General features: G+C 39.2%; 1 long non-coding RNA gene across 1 annotated transcript in view; it reads left to right on the plus strand.

Moving 5' to 3' along the window:
* The first annotated feature begins 1,137 nt into the window (after positions 1-1,137).
* LOC134292432 (uncharacterized) overlaps positions 1,138-16,391 on the plus strand; it is a 97,244-nt gene continuing 81,990 nt past the window's right edge. Inside the window, exon 1 of the long non-coding RNA XR_009999668.1 lies at positions 1,138-2,496. This is a non-coding gene — a long non-coding RNA (uncharacterized LOC134292432). The remainder of the gene's footprint in view (positions 2,497-16,391) is intronic.

The raw sequence follows: 16,391 nt of genomic DNA on the forward strand, positions 1-16,391 counted from the left end.
CAGGCGATGTACTACCTCTATGTCTGCAGGATTGATATCTGTGGCTTCGTTTATTTATGTCTGACAGAATATGTCATAGGCACGTTTAGGTCCTCTATAAGAAAACTATGGTATTATTGGGCCAGGAGCCTTTATCTCCATCAATGGTTGTGGTAGAGATGGTAGATGAAATACAGGATGAGCACAGTATACATGGATTTTGCACGAATAGACAAAAAAAATCCGAGATCCCGTGGAAATGGGGGTCTGACTGTATTTTGTTTACAGTTTCTACCACCACCATTGATGCATCAACACTGTTCAAAAAGCCTTCTAGATATAATTTCAGAGGAGAAAGTTGATATTACAATAGATATACAAATAAGATAATACAAGGGGAAACCAACTGCCCTTTCAAAGAGAGGAACAGAGCTTATATCTTCCTGAAAACTGTGTTCATTCTTGAATAGCTGCCAAATGAAATGATGTTTCGGACTTGGGAAACTACATCAAAGATGGACTCAGTGACATCCCAAGATATTTTGCCACCTAAAGTACGGCCACAATGGCAATGCTTGGGAATAATTGCTTCAGATTTTAAAAGTGCAAAAGCAATTTGCTTTCAGTTAAATCAGCAAGGGGAGAGGAGGCAGAATCCTGCTTTTCCCAGTAGGCTCAGGAAAAAACAACCTGCTGCAGCTTCTTTGAACTTGTATTTTCCTCCTTATTAATTACTTTTATTATTTTGGCCACACCATAATGTTCTTTGGGCATATGGGTCTTAGTTTTCATCTTTGAAATGTTGGTGGGTGTGATGGCACGCTGGGAAAAAGAAAAAGAAAACTACCATATATACTCGAGTATAAGCTGACCCGAATATAAGCTGAGGCACCCAATTTTACCACAAAAAACTGGGAAAACTTATTGACTCGAATATAAGCCGAGGGTGGGAAATGCAGCAGCTACTGGTAAATTTCAATAAAATTAGATACCAATAAAATTACATTAATTGAGGCATCAGTGGGTTAAATGTTTTGAATATTTACTGTATTTCAAAGAAAAACAGTAAATTAACTCTATAAAAAGAAATACACACCTTCTGTTGCTCTCTTTTCCCTCCTTCCTTCCCTTTTGACTCAAATGTTCTTGCAATAATAGTAGTAGTAGTAGTAATTAGAATTATTATTATAATAATAGTAATAGTAATGAATCATGCAAATTTGCAAGAATATCTTTTTTTTCTTCCCCTTCTGCCCATACAATCTGGATTGCAAGGGTTTCTCTCACACTCTCCTTTCGCTTTTGAAAACATTCCCTTCTTCTCTGTCTCTCTCTCAAAAAAAATATAAGATAGCCAGCCTGGGAGGAGAAGCAGATGAGGGAGGTTTTGGAAAAGAAAACATACTGTGGCCTCCAGGCTCCGCTGCTGGCTTGACCTGAATATAAGCCGGGGGAGGCTTTTCCAGCTCATAAATACGGGCTGAAAAACTCGGTTTATCTTCAAGTATATACGGTATTTGGTATATACTAGGCTATAGGTAAGTACATTAGGCTTTATAAACTACCGGTATATGGTATATACGTGTATAAAGGAAACGAGCGGAGAGGAGAGGCTACTTCATCAGGAAGGGGGGAATCTTTTTATCAAATATCCCACCGCTGCAACCAATATAAAGGAATCAGCAAAGCGGGGAGGCTAATTATAACAGATTTTCTTTAAAAATGGTAGCTGCCACCAACCTAAAATGTTTTTAGGCTTTTTGTTGTCAAATGTGTCTGAGGCAAACTTCTCCCATTTCCTGCCCCCATGGTTTCTGCCCATGACTCCCAAACTGATGTTCACTATGAGGCTTTTCTGTGATATTTTATTGTTGTATTGCTGGAACTTTTATAAAGTCTTCTTGATGGAAAATATACACTGTGGAGGCTCTTGAAAGTTGAAAATAGAATAAAAATTTAAATGGTTACAGACGTTTTTCAGCTTAACTTAGTTGTATGTTTCAGGTTACTTCACTTAGTTTCAAACTGTTCCAACCAACCAATCTATCTATTAGTCACAAAAAACTCTTGCTCTATTTGCTGAGAATAGGCACGAGTTCCCCTGGGTTGTTAATTAACTCTAACCTAGAGTCCTTCTATTAACCAGCCCAGTAGTGAGAAACAATCCTTTGAGTTATCTTCCCCTCAAGAGATTCAAACTGCCTCACCTAGCCTGTCAGTTTCCACAGCTTTCAGTTCTCTCTCACACACACTCCCAACTCCAAAACCGAACTGCTCTCTTCAAACACCAAAACAGAACTCCCTTCTTCAAACCCTCCAAACAGAACTGCCTGGAACTTTTTTTCCCCTCTGCACTCTAAGACTTGGCTCCTCCCATCTGCTCTGGTTGGCCAATCCTAGGAGTCTCTAAGCTCCTCCCCCTTTCTAACCACACTCAAAATGGCTGCCTGGCATTCCTCAACAAAATGGATGCCTGCCTCACTCACTGTTACCAAGACTTCATTCCCGGCCTAATAGGTAAGGTTCACTACAACGTGCTATGGTATATACTTGCTATAGTAACTGTATGGTAAAGTACTAGGCTATGATATAGTAAAATAATCTAAGCTATGTTGGTAGCTTATAGAATGCCTGTTTGGATTGCCAGGCCAAGGAACCCAGAGAATTGCTGACCTTCTTTGAAAGGCAAAAACCTTTCAGTTAAGCTCTAAGGCAGCAGGGCTGAAGCAACTCACCCAAGCTTCTAGGGGGGTTTTAAACTCCACCTTTAAAACTAAGTGCAAATGGAAAAGTCCACACCAAAGGGAGAGTTAAACCAGGAAATGAACAGAGGAGGGAAAAGCTAGGCAAGATATCACAGTGAGTATGTTGTAAAGTTATGAGATTTCACATCTAGTGAATGTTTCCAGTGCCCCCAAACATTGTATTTCCTTCCTTCTCTTCTTAATTCATGAATCAGACTAGGAAATGCTGTAACTGTGCTGAGCAAGTGAGCTAGAAGCTGTATAGTCAATGCAGGACCATGGTAATGAACAAAGTAATTATCCGGTGGAAGGGATGGATGTGTATATATATACAGTAGAGTCTCACTTATCCAACACTCGCTTATCCAACGTTCTGGATTATCCAATGCTTTTTTGTAGTCAGTGTTTTCAATACATCATGATATTTTGGTGCCAAGTTCGTAAATACAGTAATTTCTACATAGCATTACTGCGTATTGAACTGCTTTTTCTGTCAAATTTGTTGAATAACATGATGTTTTCGTGCTTAATTTGTAAAAGCATAACCTAATTTGATGTTTAATAGGCTTTTCCTTAATCCCTCCTTATTATCCAACATATTCACTTATCCAACGTTCTGCCGGCCCGTTTATATTGGATAAGTGAAACTCTACCTAGCTGTGGTCTCTCTGATGTGGGACAAAGTCTTTGGGAACATTGAGCTGATGGTGGGAATGGGAAGGCAGAAAGGGGAAATGCAAAGCACAGAGTAATGTATCACTTAACCACAACATGTCAAGCAAATACAATGCAAAATTGACTGTGACTAGACGATTCTGCAAGTCAACATTTCCAGTTCTTTATCTGCTGAAAGTATATTACCGCTGTCTGGATGACAGAACATGCATGTTGTAAATCTTTCCTAATGCCGCATATTTCCGAGATCCTTGTGAAGCAGCAATTTATAGCGGCTGTGTCAAAGATGGTTAACTATGGTTAGTTAACAACCCTGCCATTGATCCTGCTGTTTGGAGCAGCGCTTTCTTTGGTTACCTGAGCAGCATGCTTGTGTTCATCCTCTCAGGATGAATAAGAACGGGGTGACCATCTGCATTTCGGAAAGAGCGATGACTGCCCCCGGTGAGCCCAATAAAAGAAAATGATGGCTTCGTGCTTTGCGTGAAACTAGTAAATTAGCCGTAGTTCTTTTTGCACTGAGGTGAACAATGAAAAATAACATCTCGCGGACTTCTTGCTTTTGTAGAGGCAGCTGAATAAAAAGCTTCAAAACAAATTCCCCCGAAAGAGTCACGCTGATGTGATTCTTCAAGGTGATTACTCACACCTTCTGTTGAATGTCTTAGGGCCAATGGGTCTGTAAACTACAGAGAAGGCCTAGAGAAACTATCCTTTGTTTCTATTTCTAGTTAGAAAACATGCTCTATACCCTTCTGTGCAATGACCCTGAACACACACAAACACACACAAAGGAAATGACTTTGTTTACTTCTTATACATTTAAAATATTTCTGTCCTGTTTCTTGAGGCAAAGCCTCCTGGAGCGATTAAAGAGAAACACACTGAAATAATAAAATGTAAAATACAGTTAATTAAAACAAATTTAAGGCATTGAAAATAATCACAATGATTTTTTGGGAAAAAAACCCATAACAGTATAATTAAATTGTACATCCAGTTAAAATCAAATGGATACAGTAGAGTCTCACTTATCCAACACTCGCTTATCCAACGTTCTGGATTATCCAACGCATTTTTGTAGTCAATGTTTTCAATATATCATGATATTTTGGTGCTAAATTCGTAAATACACTAATTACTACATAGCATTACTGTGTATTGAACTACTTTTTCTGTCAAATTTGTTGTCTAATATGATGTTTTGGTGTTTAATTTGTAAAATCATAACCTAATTTGATTTTTAATAGGCTTTTCCTTAATCTCTCCTTATTATCCAACATATTCGCTTATCCAACGTTCTGCCGGCCCGTTTACGTTGGATAAGCGAGACTCTACTGTAATTATAGAGATTTTCAGTGTGTCGGCTGCAGTGTGTAAGTGTGTTGCGCAAATGTAACAAAACACCTTTGAGTCTATGTAAATAGGCAATACCATAAATCATATATTTGAAGAAAAAAAGATTTTTATGAGATATGTTGAGATATGTTGTGCCCCCATACATTTTATTAATAGAATTTCTGTATGTGTCTGTATCTCTTATAAGGGGTTGGTTTAATCTCTGGTTTGCTAGTAAAATGGAATTACTGTGTCACGAAATGATGCATGTTTGAAAAGTGTGTCAGTAACATGAAATGGTTGGAAAGCTCTGCTGTAGCTGGTTCAGGGGTCACGTCTTGGGAACCACACTGTCTGCTTATTGAGGGTCATTCCACAGAGAATGATCTCCACCACCACTACTTCTCTTCCTAGACATTCAGAAATGCCAGAAACGGTGCTGCATTGGAAAGAGTAGAGAGGGCTGGTGTTTCTTTTACGTTTTCCTGGAACAGATAACCTTCTTGCCTTTAACACCCGACTTAGAGAAGGGGATGGTTACTTTTTAATATATATAAGTTTATATATATATATATATATATATATATATATATATATATATATATAAGTCCCCAATGGCGCAGTGGGTTAAATTGCTGAGCTGCTGAACTTGCTGACTGAAAGGTTGGTGGTTAGAATCCGGGGAGCAGGGTGAGCTTGTGTTGTTAGCCCCAGCTTCTGCCAACCTAGCAGTTCAAAAACATGCAAATGTGAGTAGATCTATAGTTACCGCTCCAGTGGGAAGGTAACAGTGCTCCATGCAGTCATGCCGGCCACATAACCTTGGAGGCGTCTATGGACAACACCGGCTCTTCAGCTTAGAAATGGAGATGAGTACCAACTCCCAGAGTTGGACACAACTAGACTCAATATCAGGGGAAAACCTTTACCTTTACCATTAAGTTAAGGTACGATACTTACATTGACTTGTGGATAAGTTGATATTTAATTAAAATGTATACTTGTACCTGAGTACATAGGGTACTTTGCCCACACCTGAATTAAAAACAAGGAAAAAGAATACCTATTCTGCCTACCATCTTAATATATCCTGCCAAATAGCTATTTCAGACCTAGGTTTACTGCTTTGTATGCGACCCGAGCAGTGCATGCTCTTTTTGCCACACCATAACAATGCTTTATCTCTTTGAAAGAGATAGGATCGCCACATTCCAGTTCCCCATATCTAGTAACATAACTTGCATATTTTGCAAATATGTACAACATGCCAATTTTTAACTTATTGTGTACATTGCTGTATTGGGCAAAATAAGAACCTGGTTGTAATATTGTTCTCCTGCTGTGTTTTAGTCTGGACATCATTTACAAGAAAAAATATTGCAAAGTAAGTATCACTCTGAAATGGGAGGCTTGTTTTTCTTGCCCTTAACACCACTCTCTATTTCACCTAAATATAAATCCCTCTTCCACCCCTGAGTCTGGCCCACCGTTTATCCTGCTATGGGTTACATTGCAAAAAGGAAAGGGATAGGTTCTTAAATAATGCACATAGATAAATCTCCTGTGAACATTTTACTTAGTTGTAAGACCCGTTTAACCTAATATAACTTATGTCTGAGGAAACTGTTCTAAGTGCTATACTATATATCTAAGACTTTTATCATTTATTATGTGAAATCACTTTCCAGAAATATAAGATCCACAAAGCACATCTATCTATCTCAACCACCTTCAGGCTATCTGTTTTGCTGTCTATGCATCTATGCTCCCATCTTGCCTTCTCCCACCTCCTTCTTTCCTATTGATGGCACACTGCTCAGCTCCCAAGAAGCTGATGAAAGGAAGATAAAAAAGTACTTGTATTTTTCTAAAAAGTATTGATGTAATGGAAAAAGGAGGACTCTTATGTTTCCACAGCTACACTACCATCGAATGCAGTTTCAAACCGCATTACATGGCAGCGTACATGGGGCCATTGAGATATAGCAGTTGGTGTCAGACTGCATTTATTCTAGACCAGGGGTCCTCAAACTCTTTAAGCCGAGGGCCGGTCCACAATCCTTCAGACTGTTGAGGGGCCGGATTATCATTTGAAAAAAAATACAAACAAATTCCGATGCACACTGCACATGTCTTATTTGTAGTGCAAAAACAACAACAACAAGAACAATACAATATTTAAAAATAAAAACAATTTTAACCAACATACATTTATCAGGATTTCAATGGGAAATGTGGTCCTGCTTCTGGCCAATGAGATAGTCAAGTTAATTAGGGTTGTTGTTGTTGTTATTGTTGCTGTTGTTGTTGTGTGCCTTCAAGTCATTTCAGATTTGGGCTGGCCAATGAGATAGTCAAGTTAATTAGGGTTGTTGTTGTTGTTGTTGTTGTTGTTGTTGTGTGCCTTCAAGTCATTTCAGATAAATAATAAATTATTTATTATTTATTTACTGCATTTATTTACTACATTTGTGTCACACCCTTCTCACCCCAAAGGGGACTCGGAGTGGCTTACAAATTATATGTACATACAATATATTATATTATTAGCATAGCACAATATTAGCATTATATATTACTACTAGCTGTGCCTGGCCACGCGTTGCTGTGGCTAGGACTTAATTTTTCTTTTCTTTTTGTTGTATGAACGTAGAAGCGTAGATGAGAGGTTGTGCTGTCAATTTTTGAGGTTGTGGGGCATTTAGTTTAGTTGTTTTGTCCGGTGCCGTGATTCCATTACCCTTTTATATATTACTATATTGAACTATACCACTATACTGTAATATTATTAGTAATATAGAATATATAATTAATGTTATTATATGGTATTATTATTAGTGTTATATTGTATTACATTATAATATTATTATCAATATTATATGTATATACAATATATTATATTATAAAACTGAGGGCGGGGGCCAGGTAAATGACCTCGGAGGGCCGCATCCGGCCCCCGGGCCTTAGTTTTGGGACCCCTGTTCTAGACTGTTACATCCTGAGTTACAATGGCAATGTAGTTCTAAACCTTAGTTGTTGGCTAAATAACTAATTTAAAAAAATTAGTTGTTTTCTAAAATATTACTTTCAAGATCAAGGAAACAGCAATGGAATCGATACTAAGCTGTATATATTCATTTTGTGAGTGCAGCCAAACATTAAATTTAAAATGAGACAGGATAGCTAAACAATGGATGCTATCAAACATAGCCTTTTCTCTCTAGCTCCCTAGTGCAAATTTGCTTCTACTCTTCTGTATGCCCTCCTTATCAGCACAACTGTTTTGCCACATCCTTCTTTGACATAATTGGCCCATTATTTACTGGTCTGGGCACTAGATGTCAGCACACCCATGGACAAATGCAATGGGACCATCAACTATATGGTAGTTAGAAAACCACCTTCAGGTCATGGCCATTCATTTTGCTCTTTTGTGGAATGTGACCAGAAAATCCTGTCCTCATGAGTAGCACGGTGAGGTTTATTTTACAGATTGCACAAGCGTAGAAAGAACTGCATTATAAATGGCAAGTCTTGTGTCTTGTGACAATATAAATTCTGCATGTTTGGATGTAAGAGATTGGAATCCTTTCCCCAAAGAGGGCTTGCTTTGCTTTCATTTTACCCTTCTGTAAACATTGCTTCTATTTAGGAAAGCATTTCCTGCCTAAATTAGCTTTCCCCCCTCTGTTGCTGCCTTTGTGACATAGGTTCTGTTTCAGTTCTGAAGTAATTAGATTGAACATCTAAAGCTTTAATGTGGTCTCATTTATAATGTCCTGACATTTGTGTAGATTGCTCAGGACAAGCTTTTCTGCCCTAGTTAGACTGTGCCATGTTTAAACATTTGTCTTCTCCCAGTGTTCAAACATGACATAATCTATGCCAAGTAAGAAATCTGGCTCCAGAGCAATCGACACAAATATCAGGACATTATCCTTAAACCAGCAGGTAAAGGAGGGGTGGTTGTGACTTTTGGCACCAAAGATGACCTTACAGAATGAGTAATATTTAGCATTAAAGATGAATTGTGGAAATGCTAAACAAGGAACTAATCATACCGGGGGGGGGGGGGGGGGAGGAGCAGGAGGTATTGGAAAATAACTCCACCCAGTCTCTGGGCACGTATCCTTTTGGCAAATGTAAATCTCCATGACTATGTTGAGACCACCTTTTGAAAACTACTAGTCAAGAAAAGCGTGACCTTGTTAGAAGTCAACCCTTTGAACAAGTTATATTTATAAGCTTTCATGTAACGGCACATAGCTAACTCGACTGTTAAACTGAAGAACCATGTCTTTGAACTACCAAGGACAAAAACATGCCACTACAAAAATATATTTGGTTACCAGAGGATGGTTGTTTCTTTGCAGTTGTAAGTGCCCAAAAGATATACACTCTTTTGAAACCTCATAGTTTAAAAACAGTGGTTCCCAAACTTATTTGGCCTACCGCCCCCTTTCCAGAAAAAACATTACTCAGTGCCCCTGGAAAGGGGGCGTGGCTTAGAGGGGTGGGCGTGGCTCCTGCTCAAGAGGGCGGGGCTGAGCTTCTCCCCTAGTCCAAGATGCAGGGCTGGGAGGGGGAGGTGCCCGCTCCGGGCTGTGCCCGGTGCCCGCACCCGGTGCCTGTTGCCCGTGCCGAGGGGTGCCCGGTGCCCACGCCCGGTGCCCACGCTGGGGGGTGCCCGGTGCCCGCGCCGGGAGGTTCCCAATGTCCGCGCCGGGGGGGTGCCCGGTGCCCGCGCCGGGGGGGGGTGCCAGGTGCCCGTGCCAGGCCTCCCGGTGCTGGCACTGTGCCCGCCTTTGGGGGCCTTCAGAGATTGTGAGGTAAGTGGGATTTATATATCTGTAGAAGGTCCAGGGTAGGAGAAAGAACTCTAATTAATCACCTTGATTAGTATTTAATGACCCTGTGGCTTCAAGGCCTGGCTTCTTGCCTAGGAGAATCTTTTTTTTGGGAGGTGTTAGCTGTCCCTGATTGTTTACTGTCTGGATTTCTCCTGTTTTCAGAGTGTTATTCTTTATTTATTGTCCTGATTTTAGAGGGGTTTTTTTAATACTGGGTGCTATCTGGATTATCTAAGTCCACACTGCCCTATATCTCTGTTCAATGTTTGGTGCTAAATTTGCAAATATAGTAATTCCTATATAACATTACCATGTCTTGAACTGCTTTTTCTGTTGATTTGTTGTAAAACATGATGTTTTGGTGCTTAATTTGTAAAATCTTAATGTAATTTGATGTTTAATAGGCTTTTCCTTAATCTTTCCTTATTATCCAACATTTTCGCTTATCCAACACTTTTATTTTTCAGTGATTGGTTTGGAGTGGGGGGGGGGGGACGCCAAAATTCTGTTCGCCTACTTTAATCAGGTTACTGCAAGGCTGCAAAGGGAAGAGGGAGAGCATCATCATTTATAACTCCAATAATAGAGTTCTATCATTGTAGTTATGATGATGATGCAGGATCTTGACTCGTGGCTATTTTTGTGTTGTTGTTTTGCACATTTTTATCTCTGTATGTGATTTTGCTGTACAGGTTTGTACAAAGTTGACCCTTTTGCATAGAAAAGAGCCATCCTGTGCAAAAAGAAAAAAAACCCTTACTTGGCTATATGGAAATACTGTTTCCTGCACATATACCAACAATTCTTGCACAAAAAGCACATGCATTTATTTTTCATAATAATTCTTCCAAACACCTTGGGATATGTGAATATTGAGTGAAACTGTGCACAATTCTCATCATTGTATTATTTTTCCCCACTGAGGGTGCATCTGATTGTAGAATTAATGTAGTTTGACATCACTTTTAAATGCCATAAATCAGTGCTATAGAATCATGGGATTTAATAAGGCATCAGCATTTTTTGACAGAGAAAATTAAATACGTTGTAACACTACAACTCTCATGATTCCATAGCATTGAGCCATGACAGTTAAAATGGTATCAAACTGTATTAATTCTGCAGTGTAGATGCACTGAGTTTTTTCAGTGTCAGGCAACCCATTTTTCATCCAGGAAATGAATACAAATATAGTTTCTGCTACTCTATTGGATTGTGTTGCTGGGCTCATTATTAGTATTACTAGTAGTATGACTGCAAATACATACAGCAAATGCATGGAGGCCACATGTGCATATTTGATTCATGACTAACCAACTGACTGTACAATTTCTAGGAATGATTTTGATGACAGTAGAAGCTGTTATTCTGAGATTTCAGGCAATATTTTGCACTGCAGTGGCGAAGAAAAAAGCGTTGTTTTATTCTGAACGCCAGTGAGAAAGAGAAATGCATATAAGCATTTTTCACTAAGCCATTCTAAATTAATGCTAACGAAATAGTTTATATGCCATGATGACATTACATCAGTACAAATGACACAGTGATCACACACATACAAAATTGTCCTAGATTTGAGACTACTCTTGTACTTCATTTCAGTCCACACCTTAATTTCAAGGGTCATAAACCTAAGTAAACAATGTGCTTATGTATCAACATATAATGATAAATCAGGAATTAGTGTCACCTAGGCTCTCTGGGGAGCAATACTTTTTTCAGATTATTCACTGTAGAATTGCATACTTTTTATTGTGAATGAACACAACAATGCTTTGAGAAGGGTGTCACTGCAGCATTCTTTGATTGTTCCTATGTGCTGTGCTATTGTTTGTTTTTCCTCATGGAAACATGGGCAAAAAATCATTGATTTACATCTTTATGTGTTAATGTTACTAACATTATCTAAGACAGTGCTGAAGTATTCACCAGCATTTATTTATTTTATATTATAATATGCCACATTTCATCACATAATAGTCACCATCAAATAATAGTCACCCCCTTTTTTTGGTTTCTCATTTTGTTTTTTTAAGGATTCCCCACATAATAGTCACACCCTTAATTCATGGATGTGACTATTATGAAAAGGGGGCAGGTACATGGACGGGTGAAACTTCAAAGAGACTATTATCTGGTGAAAAAAGCCTGCCCCAAAAGAGGCTTTTTCACCACATAATAGTTGCCACTACATAATAATAGCATTTTCCCCTTTTGGGAGGGAGAGGAAGTGCAACTATTATGTGGTGAAATACTATATTTATTAAAATATGTATCATTATTGTTTATGCCTTCAAGTCATTTCCAACATGGCAGCCTTCATATGACCCTATTAGGAGGCTTTCTGGAACTGAGAATGAATTTCCATGGCTGAGTGGGGAATTGAACTCTGTTCTCCAGAGTCATACTCCAACACCCAAACCACTATACTAAAACCCCACACTATATCTAAAGATTCCAGGGCAGTGCACAGTAAACCCAAGCTGGCTAATTAAAAACCCAATAAACAATAAACAGCGTGACTGTTTTAACAACGGTTTTTAATATATATATTTAAAGATCTTTGTATTCTTGTTTTAAGTTTCTGGAAGCTGCTTTGGATCCCATCTAGGGAGAAAGACAGGATATAAATTCAATAAAAATTAAATTTAAATAAAATTTAAATGATAGATTAGCACTGGTTAAAATAGTCTGAAGCAAATTGTGTAGTATTTATATATTATTTATTTTGTATCTTGTAGGATGTGTTAATGCCTCCCTTCTGGGCATGCCAGTTTTATGGCTATGGTGTTTCAATGTGCAGGATGACAGAGAGTTTCTTTGAAGGGTGGTTTAGAAAAGCTTTATGTAAATCATTTATGTTTCTGAAAATGAAGTGAGCAAGAATGGATGTTGCAACACTAGCCTATGGCTGGAATTTTATCTCAGTGATTTTTCAAGGCTGATAAGAAGTGTGAAACAGGTGGTCAGAGAGATGTACAGAGCCAAAGGTGGCCTGCGGCTCACAAGAAAGATTGAGATTGTCTGGAGGTTTTGCTGACATAGAATATGCCATTAAATTGTATATTTCAGTTCCTCACCTTAAGCATCTGGTGAGTGGAGCAGTTTGTGTAGTATCAATGCAGTCCTAGAAGAGCGTGAGAACAAGGGGCTTCCTGCCATTTATATCTGACCCATAAATAAACACAGACATAGTGCTGAAACTGCCATTGTAAAGAAGGCAGAAATGACGTTTGTATTTGTCGTATGCAAACTCCACAGGAGTTATTTCATTTTATTAAAATGTGGAATTGGAGGCACATTCTTCCTTGTTTATCTAGAAGAATGTTCCATGGTATTTATTCACAGGTGGTTGTATGTAGGATTGAGGATGGATGAGAAATTTGTTTGGTTTACATTTTCAAGATTATTTATCAATTCACATTTTCTGAACCACACATGGTCTCTAATGATTTTGTATTTTCCACAAATAAAAATATTACGTCACATTCACCAAGGAGGGAAAAATACAGTGGGGAGCAGTGATCTTGATCAGATATGTACAGTATAGGGACTTCTTCCCACAGGATAAGTCAAGCATTTTGGAGAGTTGGTTTTCCCTTAAGCTTCACCACACCCCATTTTTAAAGTAAAGGGAAGATTTTCCAACCCCTAGCACACCTAATCCTTCTCTCCTCTTTCTTTAAGATGTATCCATTTGATTTGCCACTACATGATAAAGACTTGTTTTCCCCACTGTCCCTCCGCATTTTCTTTTTTTAAAAAAACTTCTCTCTTTGTAATCTTGGGAATTCAATTTACAGTCTGAAAATTTCACAACAACATATATAGAGGGGTTATCCTTATGTTGCAGAATTGAGAACAGGAGGGAGGGGGAAATGAAGCTTTAGCTCTCTTATATGTCTCTCTCTGCTAACCCTTTGATAGGCAAAACAAAAGCCTGACAGCACAGCAAGAGTTTCAGAGAGGCAAGAGTTAGAAAGGACTTTTATGACTGACACAGGAAGAGAGGGGAATGTTGAAAGAGAGAGCTTGCTAAGGTTACGGAGACACTAGAAGAAGCACAGAATTTGCATGCTTGCTATTTTCTATGGAATGTTTTGAATATCTTTGAATGTTTACTATACCTCCTCAGTTCCAAAACAGTAATAGCTGAATTCCCATCATATGTTAAATTGGACATTTTTACATGTCTCATGTGGAGAAGTGAGGAATAAGTCACTTGCCAACCAGCTTAGGAATCACTGGGAAAACCCACACTTTAGAAATGGCAAAATACCTCTCCTCCACATTTGAAGCTTGGTTGTGTGAAGGGCACTATTGGTTGCAGTTTCTTAAATCTGCAGAAACGCTGATTTTATTTCATGTGATAAAGTCATTGGATAAAATTATTCTGGATATGATACTGTTATTGTAGCTCATTTCATTCCACACCTTAATTTCAATGGTCATAAACTTAAGTAAAAAATAGACTTCTTTGCATGGAGGTGGCAAACTAGCACAGTAACAAGATCATCATCAAATGTTGAGGTGTGGACTGGCAATGTTATTGCCAGTCCACACCTCCCCATGACAAAGCCATCAGGGTCTATTGATAGGAGAATCCCACCAATAGCAGCTGATCACTCCATGGTACTGAGACTTACTTCATGCAATGAGGTCCTCCAGCTTCTGTGGTGAAATCTGCTCCTTTCTGCTTCACAATTGCAAAGTGTCTTAAAAATAAAAGGAAAAGAATCAAAGGGGTGAATGGCACAGTGGAAGGGAGCAGTTCTGTCGCTCTGCTAGAAGTGCAGCTCCACAGAGCTGAGGCATTGCAATTGTGAAACACCGGAGGCAGAGAGAAGCTGTCCGTTACCATGATAGTATGTTGCTGCTATTCCACATCACAGGAATGACATAGGATTGTGGCAAGTGCACTATAATGTCCAGTATGCTTTTCTATCAGCATATAAAGATACACAATGAATAATATACTGATAACCAATGGCTATCTTTCACCACCGGTGGCCTAGGGGATAAAAGCCTCGCTGACCTGAAAGCTGCCAGTTCGAATCCCACCCGGGAAGAGCGTGGATGAGCTCCCTCTATCAGCTCCAGCTCCATGTGGGGACATGAGAGAAGCCTCCCACAAGGATGGTAAAACATCAAAACATCCGGGCGTCCCCTGGGCAATATCCTTGCAGATGGCCAATTCTCTCACTCCAGAAGCAACTCCAGTTGCTCCTGACACAGGAAAAAAAAACCCCACACAAGGTGAGGTTACCATATTTTGAAAAGCAAAAGAAAGGCTACATTTGCTGATCACTTCAAACAATCGATCTCTATGATGATTCCCACTTGAAATACCCCTCCAGTATGTGCAGTACATTACTAATCTTTATTGTACAGTGCAACCCTTATAACTGTGGAACTGGTATCCATGGTTTCATTTTTTCAACAGAATGTGTACTCTCCAGGCATTTTTTAGATCCTCCAGCATGACTCTATGGTGTTCTTGGACCAAAAACACAATAGGGTTCATTATTTATCTGTGGTTTTATGCGTCTATGTGAAATTCAGGAATGTATCTCCTCATAGACAGGGGGATTGTACTGTTTTTAAATAATGACTTTGCCTTGCCTTCTCCCCTTTCACACTGTTTCCAACAGCTGTGTCACCTGCTGTATCAAGCTACATCAGTCTGTCATGTCTATGCAGCCTTATATATCACACCCAGGTCTGTCCCTCTCTCCTCACAGTCTTTGAATTGCTCTCTCTCTCTCTCTCTCTCTCCCTCTCTCTCTCTCTCTCCCTCTCTCTCTCTCTCTCTCTCTCTCTCCTCTTTCAGCCACTGCTGAGAAGACTACTTCATTGGGCAGGAGGCAAAGTAGTAGAGGACATTTTGAAAATCTGCTTAGGCAGATTTGTATAGTATAGAAATAGATGTATGTTAGGGAGATTTTTTTTATCATGTCAGAAGTTACTTGAGAACATAGTGTAAGTCGATTCTGGTGTGAGAAAATTGGCTGTCTACAGAGACGTTAGCCAGGGGACGCCCAGATGTGTTACCATCCTACTGGGAGGTTTCTCTCATGTCCCTGCAAGCTAGAGCTGACAGATGGGAGCTCACTCCATCTTGTGGATTCAAATTGGCAACCTTCAGGTCAGCAACCCAACCTTCAGGTCAGCAGTTCAGCCGACACAAGGGTTTAACCCATTGTGCCACTGCGGTGCCTGTTAGGGAAATGTGGAACATAGATTTTCTTCTCAGCTGTGCTATTGGGACAGCATAAATTACTGATTTATGAGGTCTTTCACACAACACTTTTATAGTACTATAATTCAACTTTAACTATAGGTGTGAAGTTTAAGAAGGGATATTTAGAATAAACAAATGGGTCCTAGATCAAATCAAGCCTGAACTCACCATAGAAACCAAGATGACTATTGTTCTTTGGCTATCATAAGAAGACATGGTTTGCTAGAAAAGACAATAATGCTTAGTAATGTAAAAGGCAGCAGCCTATTCCAGATGGATAGACTCACTCAAGGAATCCATGCCCCAAGGTCTGCAAGAGCTGTTCATGACAGTGTGACTTGGAGGTTCCTCATTCACAGGATCATCATGAGTCAAAGTTGACTTGATGGCAATTAATAGCAATAATTTAGAATTCAGAGTCAGAGTGCTTTCATGCTTAACAAAACTATAAACTCCTTGATTTCATGGGATGTTGCTGTGGCACTTGGAATGGCATCAAATTGTGTGGGGTGAAAGCATCATTAAACAGAAGTTATCTGGCAACTGGCACATCACAGCATTAAT

Source organism: Anolis carolinensis, chromosome 6, assembly GCF_035594765.1.
Source record: "Anolis carolinensis isolate JA03-04 chromosome 6, rAnoCar3.1.pri, whole genome shotgun sequence".
Lineage (NCBI taxonomy): Eukaryota > Metazoa > Chordata > Lepidosauria > Squamata > Dactyloidae > Anolis > Anolis carolinensis.